The sequence below is a fragment of the Chiloscyllium punctatum genome, chromosome 44 (genome assembly GCF_047496795.1).
Source record: "Chiloscyllium punctatum isolate Juve2018m chromosome 44, sChiPun1.3, whole genome shotgun sequence".
Lineage (NCBI taxonomy): Eukaryota > Metazoa > Chordata > Chondrichthyes > Orectolobiformes > Hemiscylliidae > Chiloscyllium > Chiloscyllium punctatum.
Genome location: NC_092782.1, coordinates 48,065,868 through 48,079,274, shown reverse-complemented (window position 1 = coordinate 48,079,274; position 13,407 = coordinate 48,065,868). Strand labels below are relative to the sequence as shown.

At 40.5% G+C, this 13,407-nt stretch overlaps 1 protein-coding gene across 9 annotated transcripts in view; it reads left to right on the top strand.

Moving 5' to 3' along the window:
- Positions 1-2,197: 2,197 nt before the first annotated feature.
- Positions 2,198-13,407, top strand: part of nrf1 (nuclear respiratory factor 1) — a 76,437-nt gene continuing 65,227 nt past the window's right edge. For 7 of the 9 annotated variants that reach the window (XM_072562874.1, XM_072562876.1, XM_072562873.1 and 4 more), the window contains exon 1: positions 2,198-2,298. The gene's annotated coding sequence lies outside the window, so the exon portion shown is untranslated. Of the gene's footprint in view, positions 2,299-2,350; positions 2,911-13,407 lie in introns of those variants that run through there. The other 2 variants (XM_072562872.1, XM_072562871.1) reach the window with 2 other exon arrangements.

Genomic DNA, 13,407 nt, shown 5'->3' with positions numbered 1-13,407 from the left:
TGCAGTTGCTGGAAATCTTAAACAGTAACAGAAAGTGATGGTAATATTCAACAAATCTGACAGCATCTGTGGAGAGAGAAACAGATTTAACATTTCAGGAGAGTGACAGGGTACCCCTATACCAGAACAGATGAAAAAGGGAGATGTAATCAGTAATCATGTAATAGCCCTTCCCTAATTGTTCTTCTTCCCCTTCCCCGGTTACATTTATTATATTTGTATTTTTCCTCAGATCTGACTAATTGTCATTGAGATGAAACATTAAGTCTCTCTCCTGTTGTTGAGTGTTTCTTGCATTTTCTGCAATTTCACCAACATGGCTCTGTGTGGCCAAGTGGTCTGTCATGAAAAAAATCAGTTCTGAAGAAGGGTCATTAGATCTGAAATGTTTGTTCTGCTTTCTCTCTATAGATGCTGCCAGACCTGCTGACCTATTTCTGTTTTTGTTTCAGATAGGGAGCAACTGCTTCTTCTCATAAAAGGATTAAGAACATGAGGGCACAGGCACAAGGTAGTTTGCAGAAGTAAGTTTGCGACAAAAACCTTTTCACACAGCAAGTAGTTAGGCTCCAGAACGCATGGCTGGAAACGTGGTGGGACAGGTTTAATTGAGTACAATCCACAGGAATAAATCAATAACAAAAATAGGAAATGGATGTACTGGTTGCACTTGACCTCTCTTTTGCGGTATACAAGTCAGACCACTTGGTGTTATTCATGTGTTTCGAGACAGTATTGGATTCTTGTGGAGAAAAGGAAGTTGAGCAGTATTAAGTCATAATTCTGATTCTAGAGAGCTAGTGCAGGCAAGTCAGACTGAATGCCATTCTTCTACTCCATACAATTTTGTAACTTGTGATGTTTTTAATGAGCCTGTTCAGAGGATCTAGGCTTGGTGGATCTTGAAGCCAGAGCTGCTAGCCCAGCAGTAGGGACACTAAACCTGCACCACAACAACTCTTAATTATGTGATTCTAGATACATTTAATTAATCTGTATTGCCATACTTATCTATGCTACTTAACCTGTGATATGTCTGTATAGTTCACAAGACAAAGCTTTTCATTGTGCCTCAGTACACGTGACAATAAATTCAATTCAAGAGGAGGACAGAGTCACATTATGACACATCTCTGGAACTCATGGGACCTAAACCCAGGCCTTCTAGCCAAGAGATAGGTAAACTACCACTGCGCCATAAGAGGTCCCAAAAGGAAGAAGGGAGCTTCCCTGGCCAACTTGTATATGTTTTTAGCTGAAAATGTGTTGCTGGAAAAACGGGGCAGGTCAGGCAGCATCCAAGGAGCAGGAGAATTGACGTTTCAGGATTAAGCCCTTCTTCAGGAAGGAAGGGCTCATGCCCGAAACTTCAATTCTCCTGCTCCTTGGATGCTGCCTGACCTGCCGTGCTTTTCCAGCAACACATTTCCAGCTCTGATCTCCAGCAACTGCAGTCCTCACTTTCTCCTGTACATGTTTTTAATCAACCTGCTCAGGCACATGTCTGGAACAAGTGGAACATGAACCTGGGCCTCCTGGTTCAGAGGTAGGAATACTATTACTGTACCACAAGGCCCCTTTATCTTTTCTGAATCTCATGTTAGAACCACAACAAAGCTTGTAACACTTTTGTTATAAATAAAGAACCTATAAGTTTCTTATTTTAATATACATTTCATATATCACCCTATTTGGGGACATTAGTAAAAACCTCTGGACCTGGGTGCCCTGGCTCAGAGGTAGGGACTTTACTACTTTGCCACAAAAACCCATTCAACTCTGCTAATTCAAATATTAGAACCACCACTAGACTTGTCAAACTTTCAGAAATGAATTTAAGGCAGCAGTAAATTCCCTTATTCAAGGATCTAATTAAACAACTATGGACCAGGTGGGAGTTAAACATGGGCCTCCTGACTCAAAGGTAAGGACATTAGCAAATAAAAACTGAAAGAACTGTGAATGTTGTAAATCAGAAACAAAAACAGAAAATACTGGAAAAGCTCTGGCAGCAAGTGACAAAAAATCTTCCCCAAAAAACTCTACAGTGATTCTGGTTCTATACCATCCAATTCGATGGTAATGAGCATGCGTACCAATAGGGGCGGGGAAATCGAACGTCAAGCCTATGCGTCGCCACGTGCTGCGTGCATCCCTGATGCGGTGGGCGTTTACGTCACCGGTTAGTGCGTGCGTAGCTTAGGGTGAGCAGGGTGGGGGCGGGGAGGGGCCAGGTTGGAGCTGGCAGCGCAGGCACAGAGAGACCGAGTTCCAGGCCATCGGCGCAGCCGCTCTGAGGTTAGTGCTCACCGCGCATTCTCCAAATTTCAGCCCTGGCGCAGTCGCAAATCGGACCCCAAAAGCCGCCCGGTCGCTGAAACGGGCGTTTTACTTCATAAAAGAGCGAGAAAGAATCTCGAGAGTCGCTTTTAGACGGCGGGGAAGAGCTTAAATCTCAAACCAAGAGGGCCTAGGCCGCACTAGGCCTGCCTGTTGGCAGGGCTGGATTTTGGCGGGACTAAGGGAGGAGGAAGAAAGGAGTGCGTGCGGGAGGGGGAAAGCGTGAACTCTTGAGCATTGAACTGGCTGGAGGGAAGGAGCAGATGCTTAATCCCAAAGCCTGGGCCCTGTCCACAGTGGGGCCGTTGTAAATGTTTTATTTTGCAAAAAGGAACTAATGTCTTGGGGTTAATTCTCGCAACTCTTAAAATATTGCTATTCAAAATGGGTCCCCGATCAAGTGTTTAAGCAACCTGCTATAACCCAAAATAATTTTGCTAATCATTAGATCCTAATGTATGAATAATATCCGATAAATTGATGTGCAGTTCTAAAATGTGGAAGGAGTATTCATTCAAGAATGTTTCATTTTATAACTTGAAGAAAATGAGCCCTGACCTTGCAAGGATTGTAGGTTGATGCGAGTTTTGTTTATTATTGGTGTTGTAGTTGAAAGATTTGTTATCACTTATGCATTTTAAAAATACTTTATTTCCTTAGTCCTAATTGTGATTTGCTTGAAGTGAGTTTTTATTGAAATAATTCAATATTTAGGTTAATTTCTATGTCTGAAATATCTTGAATATTTCAAACAATATTTCATTTTTTAGAAGAAAACACTTCAGTCACTTTTTTGTTCAGCATTTTTAAAAAGATAAACAAATGTCTTAACTCATTTTTGATCTTGTTTGTACTATCCTTACACTTTGTAGGGTCTTGGAGATTCTTGACTTTCTAGTTTGAATATGTGCAATTAGATATTTCTTGTAGTCTTGTTGGAATAGTGCTGAATAAAAATATAATTAAAAGATACTGAAAGTATAGGCTAGTCTTTTTAAAAAGATTTTCTATCTTCTATACTTGATCTAACAAAGTTTCTGCTCAAATATCTAAAGTAAGAGGGTTTATTTTTAAGAGGATTGTAGAAACTCTTAGCCTGTATTTATATGGGGCTTAGAGGATAGTGAGGGCTGCAGATGCTGGAATATGGGGCTTGGCTGCAAGAGTATCTGCAAGAGAAATGGATTTTGGGAAAGCAAATTAGAGCAGGACTTATACACTTAATGGTAAGGTCTTGGGTAGTGTTGCTGAATGAAGAGACCTTGGAGTGCAGGTGTATAGTTCCTTGAAAGTAGGGTCACCGGTAAGTAGGATAGTGAAGAAGGCATTTGGTATGCTTTCCTTTATTGGTCAGACCATTGAGTATAGGACTTGGGAGGTCATGTTGCAGCTGTACAGGACATTGGTTGAGCTGTTCTTGGAATTTTGCATGCAGTTCTGATCTCCTTCCTATCAGGAGGATGTTGTGAAACTTGAAAGGGTTTAGAAAAGATTTACAAGGATGTTGCCAGGGTTGGAGGATTTGAGCTATTGGGAGAGGCTGAATAGACTGGGTCTGTTTTCCCTGGAGTGTCAGTGGCTGAGGGGTCACCTTATAGAGGTTTATAAAATTATGAGGGGCATGGATTGGATAAATAGACAATGTCTAGAACTAGAGGGCATAGATTTAGGGTGAGAGGGGAAAGATATAAAAGAGGCAACCTTTTCACGCAGAGGGTGATGTGTATGGAATGAGCTGCCAGAGGATGTGTTAGAGGCTGGTACAATTACAACATTTTAAAGCCATCTGGATGGGTGTATGAATAGGAAGGGTTTCCAAAGATATCGGCCAAGTACTGGCAAATAAAACTAGGTTGGGTTGGGATATCTGGTTGGCATGGATGAGTTGACCGAAGGGTTTGTTTCTGTGCTGTACGTCTCGAGAACTCTTAAAACCAGAAGAAGGTGTGGAGGATCTGCTAATATAAACAATATTTAAAATATTGATGTCACTTAGCTGATAAATCTTCAGGCTCGGGTGGTCTACACTACACAAAACTGAGCGAAATTAGTGATGACAGCGTGGTTTTCACCGAAGTTTACTAAAATCCTTTGGAAGTGAGGATGATAAATTTATACGAGATGTCTAAAATCATGGAGTTAACCTCTGGGCAATAGGGGGAAAGCTGCTAAAGACCATAAAGAGAGACCTCACTGTTCATTTAATGTTAAAGGCTAATAAAGGACAGTCAGCATGAAGCTTTAATTAACTGAATGGGATTTTCAGGGAATTAGAATAACTTTAAAGACAGTATTGAAGGTTACATGGACACAGAGGTGTAGCAGTATCAGTTTTTTTTTAAATCAATAGATTTTCAATTGCCAGGAATTATTTTGTGATTTGCTTAAGATATCTGTGTTACACTTGGCATTTGTTATACTTGCTTCAGAGATTGTAGTTCTAGGATGAAGGATTAATTTAGACTAACTTGATTATAGTACTGACAGAATACCAAAATTGCTACATTTTGGACAATATATTAAACTGAAATCCTGTGTGCTCAATTGGATATAAAAGATGCTGTGACACCATAGGGAAAATAGTACAGGGAATTCTCCTGGTATAAAATACATCATTCATTTCTCAACAGTATGTGATCATCAGCAAATATCCTCAGTGCTGACCTTCTTTCCATAATGAAATCAGAAATGGAAATGTTCATTATGCAGTGTTGACTTATATTTACAACTCTTCATAAGAAAGTAGTCTGTACTTGCAGCAAAATCTGGGCAGTTTCAGGCTTGGACTGGTATGTGGCAAATAACTACTGCCATAGTGTCTGCGGAAAGATATAGACAGGCTAAGCAAGTGGGCAAAACTTGGCAGATGGATTATAATGTGGGAAAATGTGTAGCCTTACACTTTGGTAGAAGAATGAGGGGGCTAAATATTATTTAAATGGAGAAAAATTGCAGGAGGGTATGGAACAGAGGGATTCGGGTGCTGTCGTACATGAATCACAAAAATGCATCAGTTCAGAGGTAACAGGGAAGGCAAATGGCATATTGGCCTTTTTCAAAGGGAATAGAATATAAATGTAGGGAGGATTTACTAAAATTGTACAAGATACTATTCAGACCACAGCTGGAATATGGTCAATGTTTTGGGGCCCTTTATTTAATAAAAGATGTAAAGGGTGTTCCAGAGAAAAGTTCAGTGAAGGGACTGTCCTATGCAAAGAGGTTGATTAGGATGGACTTATTGGAATTTAGAAGAATGAGAAGCAGTCTTATTGAAACATCTATGTTATTGAGGGACATGATGGGGTACGTGCAAAAATGTTGCTCCCACTTGGAGGACAGTTCAGTATCAGAGGGCATAATCTTAGTATAAAGGGTCTCACAATTAAAGCAGATGAAGACTACCATCTGTGGGATTCTTTACTGCCAGGTCATTTAATCTATTCAAGACTGTGATAAACAGATTTTTAATCAGTAAGGGAATCAAGGGATGAAGGGGAGAAGACCGGAAAATGGAGTTGAGGATTAGCAAATGAGCCATAATCTCCGAGCAGTCTCTTGTGGACTGAATGGCCAACTTTTTCTACATCTTATGGTAGAGTCAAACCATTTGCTCTTGATGTACATGTTACTGCCCTTGATGAATCACTTACCATAAATATCCTGACCAGTAACCCAACTTAGTCAGTTATGTAAATGCTGTGGCTACAAAAGTGGGTCAGAATCTGAGTTCAGAAAATGACACTTTCTTCCTAACTGTTCAAAGTATGTCTACAAGGTACAAGTCAGGGGTATAGTGAAATATTATCTACTTAACTGGATAACTGCAAATCTAACAACCTTCTAAAGGTTCAGCAGTGTCTAGGAAAAAACAGCCCGCATCATGTTAAACATTCACTTTCTCCTCCAGCAGTGTAAAGTCGAAATTATGTGTACCATTTATGATGCGATACAGGAACTTACCAAAGCTTCTTTGACTGTGCCTTAAGCTCAAGCTATCTACAGAAATAAGGGTAGCAGGCAAATGGGAACACTAAGCTTTTACTAACTTGCACATCATTCTGACGTGGAACTATATTACCATTTCTCATCTCATTGGATCAAAATCCTGAAGTCTCAGAGGATCTTCACTGAGACTACAGCAATTTAAGAAGATGATTCACCACTTTCTTAAAGGAATTTAACATTACCATAAATAATGATCATGTCAGTAATATCCACCTCAGCTTAACAAATAAGAATATACAAAATTCACCAATACATGAATTCTAAAAGACTATCTTCATTGCAGGTTTTGGAACTTTAACCCATGTGTTTGCATTTTATACAGCATTGACATAAATTCATAGTAAGTTATTGACCATTTAGCCTGTTGTACTATCCAGACAACTGGAAGACATTGAAAAAGTTCACAAAATAAAATCCAGTGGGGAGATGAGAAGAATTTTCTTCTGCATAGTGTTATAATCTGGAATGAAAAGGAAATGGATGGTTTTGTAGTGAATTTCAAAATAAAATTGAGTGTATAGGTGAAAGGTAGAATTTGGATGGCAATGAATGAATTTCTATGGGAGTGAGACTAATTGGATGCCTCGTTTAAAGAGCTGACAAGTCATGGGCTGAATGATTTCGTGCACTGTTTGATTCTATAAGTATGGAGGGGATACAATTGAATTTTAATCCCAGGGTGGGCATCTGCAAATTGAGGAACAGTATGGGTAGATGACAGGAGATTCATGGAAAGACTCGAGGGTTGAGTACACATAGCTAATGAAATTCAGTGTACTTGCATAAGAAAATAGAACATTTTCTGGAATAAGCAATTTAAATGCAGTGCAGTAGAATAGCGAACGTATATATACATTTTATAAAGGCATTTGATAAGGAAATGTAATGATTTTGAGCAAGATTGAGCTCATGAGTTTCGAGCTAATACATGAAGTAGGCAATGGTTAACAGAAAAGGTGAAATTTTTAGGTCATTTTCAGACATCCAGTGTGTAACTAGTAGTGCTTGGGTCTCAAGTATTTAAAACCTATCTCAGTCATTTTGAGGTGACAGGATAACATTTCCTGATTTTCCCAATGACCCATTACTAGTTGGGAAAATAAGTGAGGAAAATGAAACGAGACTGCAACTTAATATAGACTTTTAAGTGAGCATAGGCGGGGCAGACAGTGAATAACATGGGAAATTGTCCACTTTGGAAGGACAGTGGGAAAGCAGAACATTTTTATGTCACATTGTTGCTATTGCAACCACTGAAGGCATACTCATAGCTGAACAGTTGCAATGCCTGTGATGTCACTGTCACAATGCTGCAACAAGGTACCTGCATCGAATAATTAGAAGAGTAATATATGTACTTCCCAAATTAATTCAAATCCTAAGCTTGTAATATGCTCTGCCCCACTTCTCATTGTATACTTCCTACTCTTTGCTGTGCTGCCTTCATGTTTCTGTCTCTGGGAGAGAGGTAGTGAGGGATTGGGAGTCAGACAACCACAGCGGTAGTGACAAGTATTGAGTGAAGCAGCAAATAGGAAACCGGAACTGGGGATAGGTGGGGTCAAGAGGAACAGGAGAACACCAGGTGAAGTAGAGTAGGGTGCTGAGTGGAGGTGTGCAGGTGGTGAGAGTTCCAGGTGCACATCAATGATATCAGCACACTGACTTCCTCTGCCAGTGTGATGGCAGGCAATGCACTTTTTTTTAATAAGTGTGAGATGAAAAATGTTAGTGTTTACAGGAACTTATGCATTAATTAAGTATGTTCACTGCACGCAGCCTTTTTGTGATGTATTTATGTTTCAAGCAGCTTCTTACACAATGGCTTAACTTCATTCTCACATTTCATCCTATTTTTAAAATAAAAATGTTTGTCAATCAAGCAAATTGCAACCCTACAAACGTAGAGCATTTCATTGCAACGAGTTAGTACTGTTCTTGCATTGGGCATTGCCTTATAGAGGTCTGTAAAATCATGAGAGGTATGGATAGGGTAACTAATCAAAGTCTTTTCTCTTTTGGGTGGGGGGGGCGGGGGGGTAGGGGAAGTTCAGAACTAGAGGACATAAGTTTGGGATGACGGGGGGAAAAATGTAAAAGAGACCTCGGGGGGGGGGTAACTTTTTCAGAGGGTAGTGCATGTATGGAATGAGCTGCCAGGTGGAGACTTACACCCATCCAGGTGTTATAATTGTATGAATAGGAAGGGTTTAGAGGGTTATGGGCCAAGTGCTGGCAAATGAGACTGGATTATTTAGGATATCTGGTTGGCACAGACAAGTTGGACTGAAGGGTCTGTTTCCATGCTGTACATCTCTATGACTGTGGTTCTTTTGACTCTTAAGACTATGAGTTTGCACAATATTAACAAATGATAGCAATACAGTTGGTATCTGTTGGTTAAAATTCCTGATATGCTAAAATACCTCACTGTTTTAAAAAGCTGTAACATTTCAAACGCACATTGACTATAACCAGGAATTACCACACCCACTTGGCCCTAATGGTACTAGCTCTGACTCATTTATGGAACACCTATAGTTTATACTGGGTGACATGTAACTAAAGCAGATGGATTGATAACTTTGAGTAGTTTTGGTGGAGTTGCAAACCACAGGCATACGTGACTACAGGATGTACAGTAACAACTTGATCAGGAGCATATCTTAAAGCTGTAGTCATCATCACCTGGAAGGGTGAGAACACTGCCATATAAGGGACAGTATCTCCACCTTCAAAAGCTGAGAATGAGTCCAATATTGTCATATCAATACTTTTGAGTTCCATTCTAAGAGTCACAAACCATCCTGACCGCCACTTATATCAGAGTCAAAAAGTGTGGTGCTGGAAAAGCACAGCAGGTCAGGCAGCATCTGAGGAGCAGGAGAGTTGTCACTTTTGGCATAAGCCCTTCATCAGGAATGTCTCCTGCTCCTCCGAAGCTGCCTGACCTGCTGTGCTTTTCCAGCACCACACTTTTTGACTCTGACTCTCCAGCATCTACAGTCCTCACTTTCTCTTAGTTGCCACTCACATTAGTTATTCCTTGATTGACATTGTATTAAAGTTCTAGAACTCCCAAGCCAACAGCATTTTGGGAGTGCCTCATCCACGTAGGAAACAGCAGTTTAAATAGAGGTAAAAACAATGACTGCAGATGCTGGAAACCAGAGTCTGGATTAGTGGTGCTGGAAGAGCATAGCAGTTCAGGCAGCATCCGAGAAACAGTAAAATCGACGTTTCAGGCAAAAGCCCTTCATCAGGAATACAGTTTAAATAGAGAGCCCACCAACACCTCGAGGGTGCCTGGGGACAGGCAATATGCCTCTTTCATCAGAGAATAAATAAAAATGATACTTTTCTGTGCACTTACACAGCTATTCCTTCCCATTATCTCTTTTGAAGTGCACTCACAGTAGCTCCACCTTCAAAAGCTGAGTGTGGGTCCATTATTGTATTACCCACTCTGGCTACTAGATGTCACTGTTGAGTAAAAACAAAAATGTAATTTTTTAAGCTAAATGTTTCATCTGTTCAGAACTCTGACTTGTTGTGAATGTAATGTGAGTTAGAAACATAAAATCCCTAAGCATAAAAGCAGGCCATTCAGCCCATCAGGTCCACACCGATCCTTCAAAGAGCATTCCATCCAGACCCATCCCCCTAACCTAGTAACCCTGCATTTCTCATGACTAATCCAGTTAACCTACACCTCCCTGGACACTATGGACAATTTAACTTGGCCAATCCACTCCACCTGCACATCTTTGGACTGTGGGAGGTAATCGGAGCACCTGGCAGAAACCCATACTGATCCAGGGAAAATGTGCAAACTCCCACAGGAATCCAGGCTACTGGCGCTTTGTGGGAGCAGTATTAACCACTTGCCACCATGTGGACTGTCTTTAGATGCTAAATAAATGCACATTCTTCCTTCAGTTTCTTTAAACCAGAATTCTGCTAGAGAAATTCAGTTGCAGAACCAAGTGCACTTACCCTGATTGAGGTCAGCTAGCTGAATACAGCGTGATTATGGAATGTGTTTCCATCAATGTTCTATAGCTGTTGGATACTATATAGGCTTTCTGAGCTATAAACTTTTAACTGTCTTTTAATTCTGGTTTTACTTTTGTTGTTGGGCATTTTATTCAAATGAGTGAGTGTTGATGAAAAATCTGCTGGAGCTATTACTGGATTACACTGAAGAATTTGGCCATTTGGTAATGCAGTTTCCAAACCCTGTTTGCAATATTAATTCCTCTCAGTAATTCCTAAATTAGTTGTGAAATTATTCAGTCCCTACCCAGATATATAATTCCCATCCAAATTAAAATGTTAATGAATATATCAATTAAGTAATAATGCGCAATTATTATTGATGTTGGGGCAATTATAAAATTGTTCCTAGTAGCAACCAGCAAGGTCATAGAGAGGTACAGCACAGAAACAGACCCTTCGGTCAAACTTGTCCATGCTGACCAGATATCCCAACCCAATCTAGTTCCACCTGCCCATATCCCTCCAAACCTTTCCTGTTCAAATACCCATCCAGATACCTTTTAAATGGTTTAGTTGTACTAGCCTCCTCTACTTCCTCTGGCAGCTCATTCCATATATGTATCACCCTCTCTGTGAAAAAGTTGCCTCTTAGATCTCCTTTATATCTTTCCCCTCTCACCCTCAACCTATGCCCTCTAGTTCTGGACTCTCCCACTCCAGAGAAAAGACTTCGTTTATTTACCCTATCCATACCCCTCATGATTTTATAAACCTCTATAAGGTCATCCCTTAGCCTCCGAGACTCCAGGGAAAACAGCCCCAGCCTATTCAATCTCTGCCTGTAGCTCAAATCCTCCAATCCTGGCAAAATCCTTGCAAATCTTTTCTGAACTCTTTCAAGTTTCACAACGTCATTCTGATAAGAAGGAGACCAGAACTGCACACAATATTCCAAAAGTGGCCTAACCGATGTCCTGTACAGCCGCAACATGACCTCCCAACTACTGTACTCAGTTCTGTAACCAAAAGGAAAAGCATACCAAACGTCATCTTCACTATCCTATCTACCTGTGATTCTACTTTAAAAGTGCCAAGAACCTTCCTTCAGTTTCTTTAAGCCAGAAGTTCTGCTAGAGAAATTCAGTTGCAGAACCAAGTGCACTTACCCTGATTGAGGTCAATTAGCTGAATACAGCGTGATTATGGAATATGTGTCCATCAATGTTCTATAGCTGTTGGATACTATATAGGCTGTCTGAGCTATAAACTTTTAACTGTCTTTTAGTTCTGGTTTTACTTTTGTTGTTGGGCATTTTATTCAAATGAGTGAGTGTTGATGAAAAATCTGCTGGAGCTTTTACTGGGTTACACTGAAGAATTTGGCCATTTGGTAATGCAGTTTCCAAACCCTGTTTCCAAGGTTTCTTTGTTCAGCAACATTCCCCAGAACCTTGTGATTAAGTGCCTGCTAAGTTTTGCTTTTCTCAAATGCAGCACCTCACATTTATCTAAATTAAACTCCATCTGCCACTCCTCAGCCCATTGGTCCATCTGATCAAGATCCTGTTGTAATCTGAGGTAACCTTCTTTGCTGTCCACTACACCTCCAATTTTGGTGTCATCTGCAAACTTACTAACTATACCCACTGTGTTCATATCCAGATCATTTATATAAATGATGAAAAGTAGTGGACCCAAGCACTTTTCCTTGTGGCACTCCACTGGTCACAGGTCTCCAGTCTGAAAAACAACCGTCCACCACCATCCTCTGTCTTCTACCTTTGAGCCAATTATGTATCCAACTGGCTGTATTACCTGAGATCAAACCTTCCAACCAGTCACCCATGGGGAATCTTGTCAAACACCTTACTGAAGTCAATAAAGATCACATCCACAGTTCTGCCCTCATCAATCCTCTTTGTTACTTTTTCAAAAAACTCAATTGAGTTTGTGAGACATGATTTCCCACGCATAAAGCCATGATGACTATCCCTGATCAGTTCTTGCCTTTCCAAATACATGTACATCCTATCCCTCAGGATTCCCTCAAACAACTTGCCCACCACCAACGTCAGGCTCACTGGTTTATAGTTCCATGTCTTGTCCTTACCACCCTTAAACAGCAGTACCACGTTAGCCAACCTACAGTCTTCTGGCACCTCACCTGTGACTATCAATGATACAAATATCTCAGTAAGTGGCCCAGCAATAACTTCCCTAGCTTCCCACAGAGTTCTAGGGTCCACCTCAACAGGTCCTGGGGATTTATCTACTTTTATGCAATTCAAGACATCCAACTTTTCCTCCTCTGTAATATGGACATTTTTCAAGACTTCCCTGTATTCTGTACCTTCCACATCCTTTTCCACAGTAAACACTGATGCAACATACTTATTTAGTATCTCCCCCAACTCTTGCGGCTCCACACAAAGGCCGTCTTGCTGATCTTTAAGGGGCCCTTTTTTCTCCCAGTTACCCCTTTATCCTTAATGTATTTGTGAAAACCCTTTGGATTCTCCTTAACTCTATTTGCCAAAACTATCTTATGTCCCCTTTTTGCCCTCCTGATTTCCCTCTTAAGTATATTCCTACTGCTTTTGTACTCTTCTAAGGATTCACTCAATATAGCTTGTCTACACCTGACATATGCTTCCTTCTTTATCTTAACCAAACCCTCCATTTCTTTAGTCATCCAGCATTCCCTACACCTCCCAGCCTTCCCTTTCACCCTAACAGGAATATACTGTCTCAGGACTCTTATTATCTCATTTCTGATGGCTTCTCATTTTCCAGCCGTCCCTTTACCTGCTAACATCTGCCCTCAATCAGCTTTTGAAAGTTCTTGCCTAATATCGTCAAAATTGGCCTTTCTCCAATTTAGAACTTCAACTTTTAGATCTGGTCTATCCTTTTCCATCACTATTTTAAAACGAATACAATTATGGTCGCTGGCCCCAAAGTGCTCCCCCAGTGACATCTCAGTCACCTGTCCTGCCTTATTTCCCAAGAGTAGGTCAAGTTTTACACCTTCTCTAGTAGGTACATCCACATACTGAATCA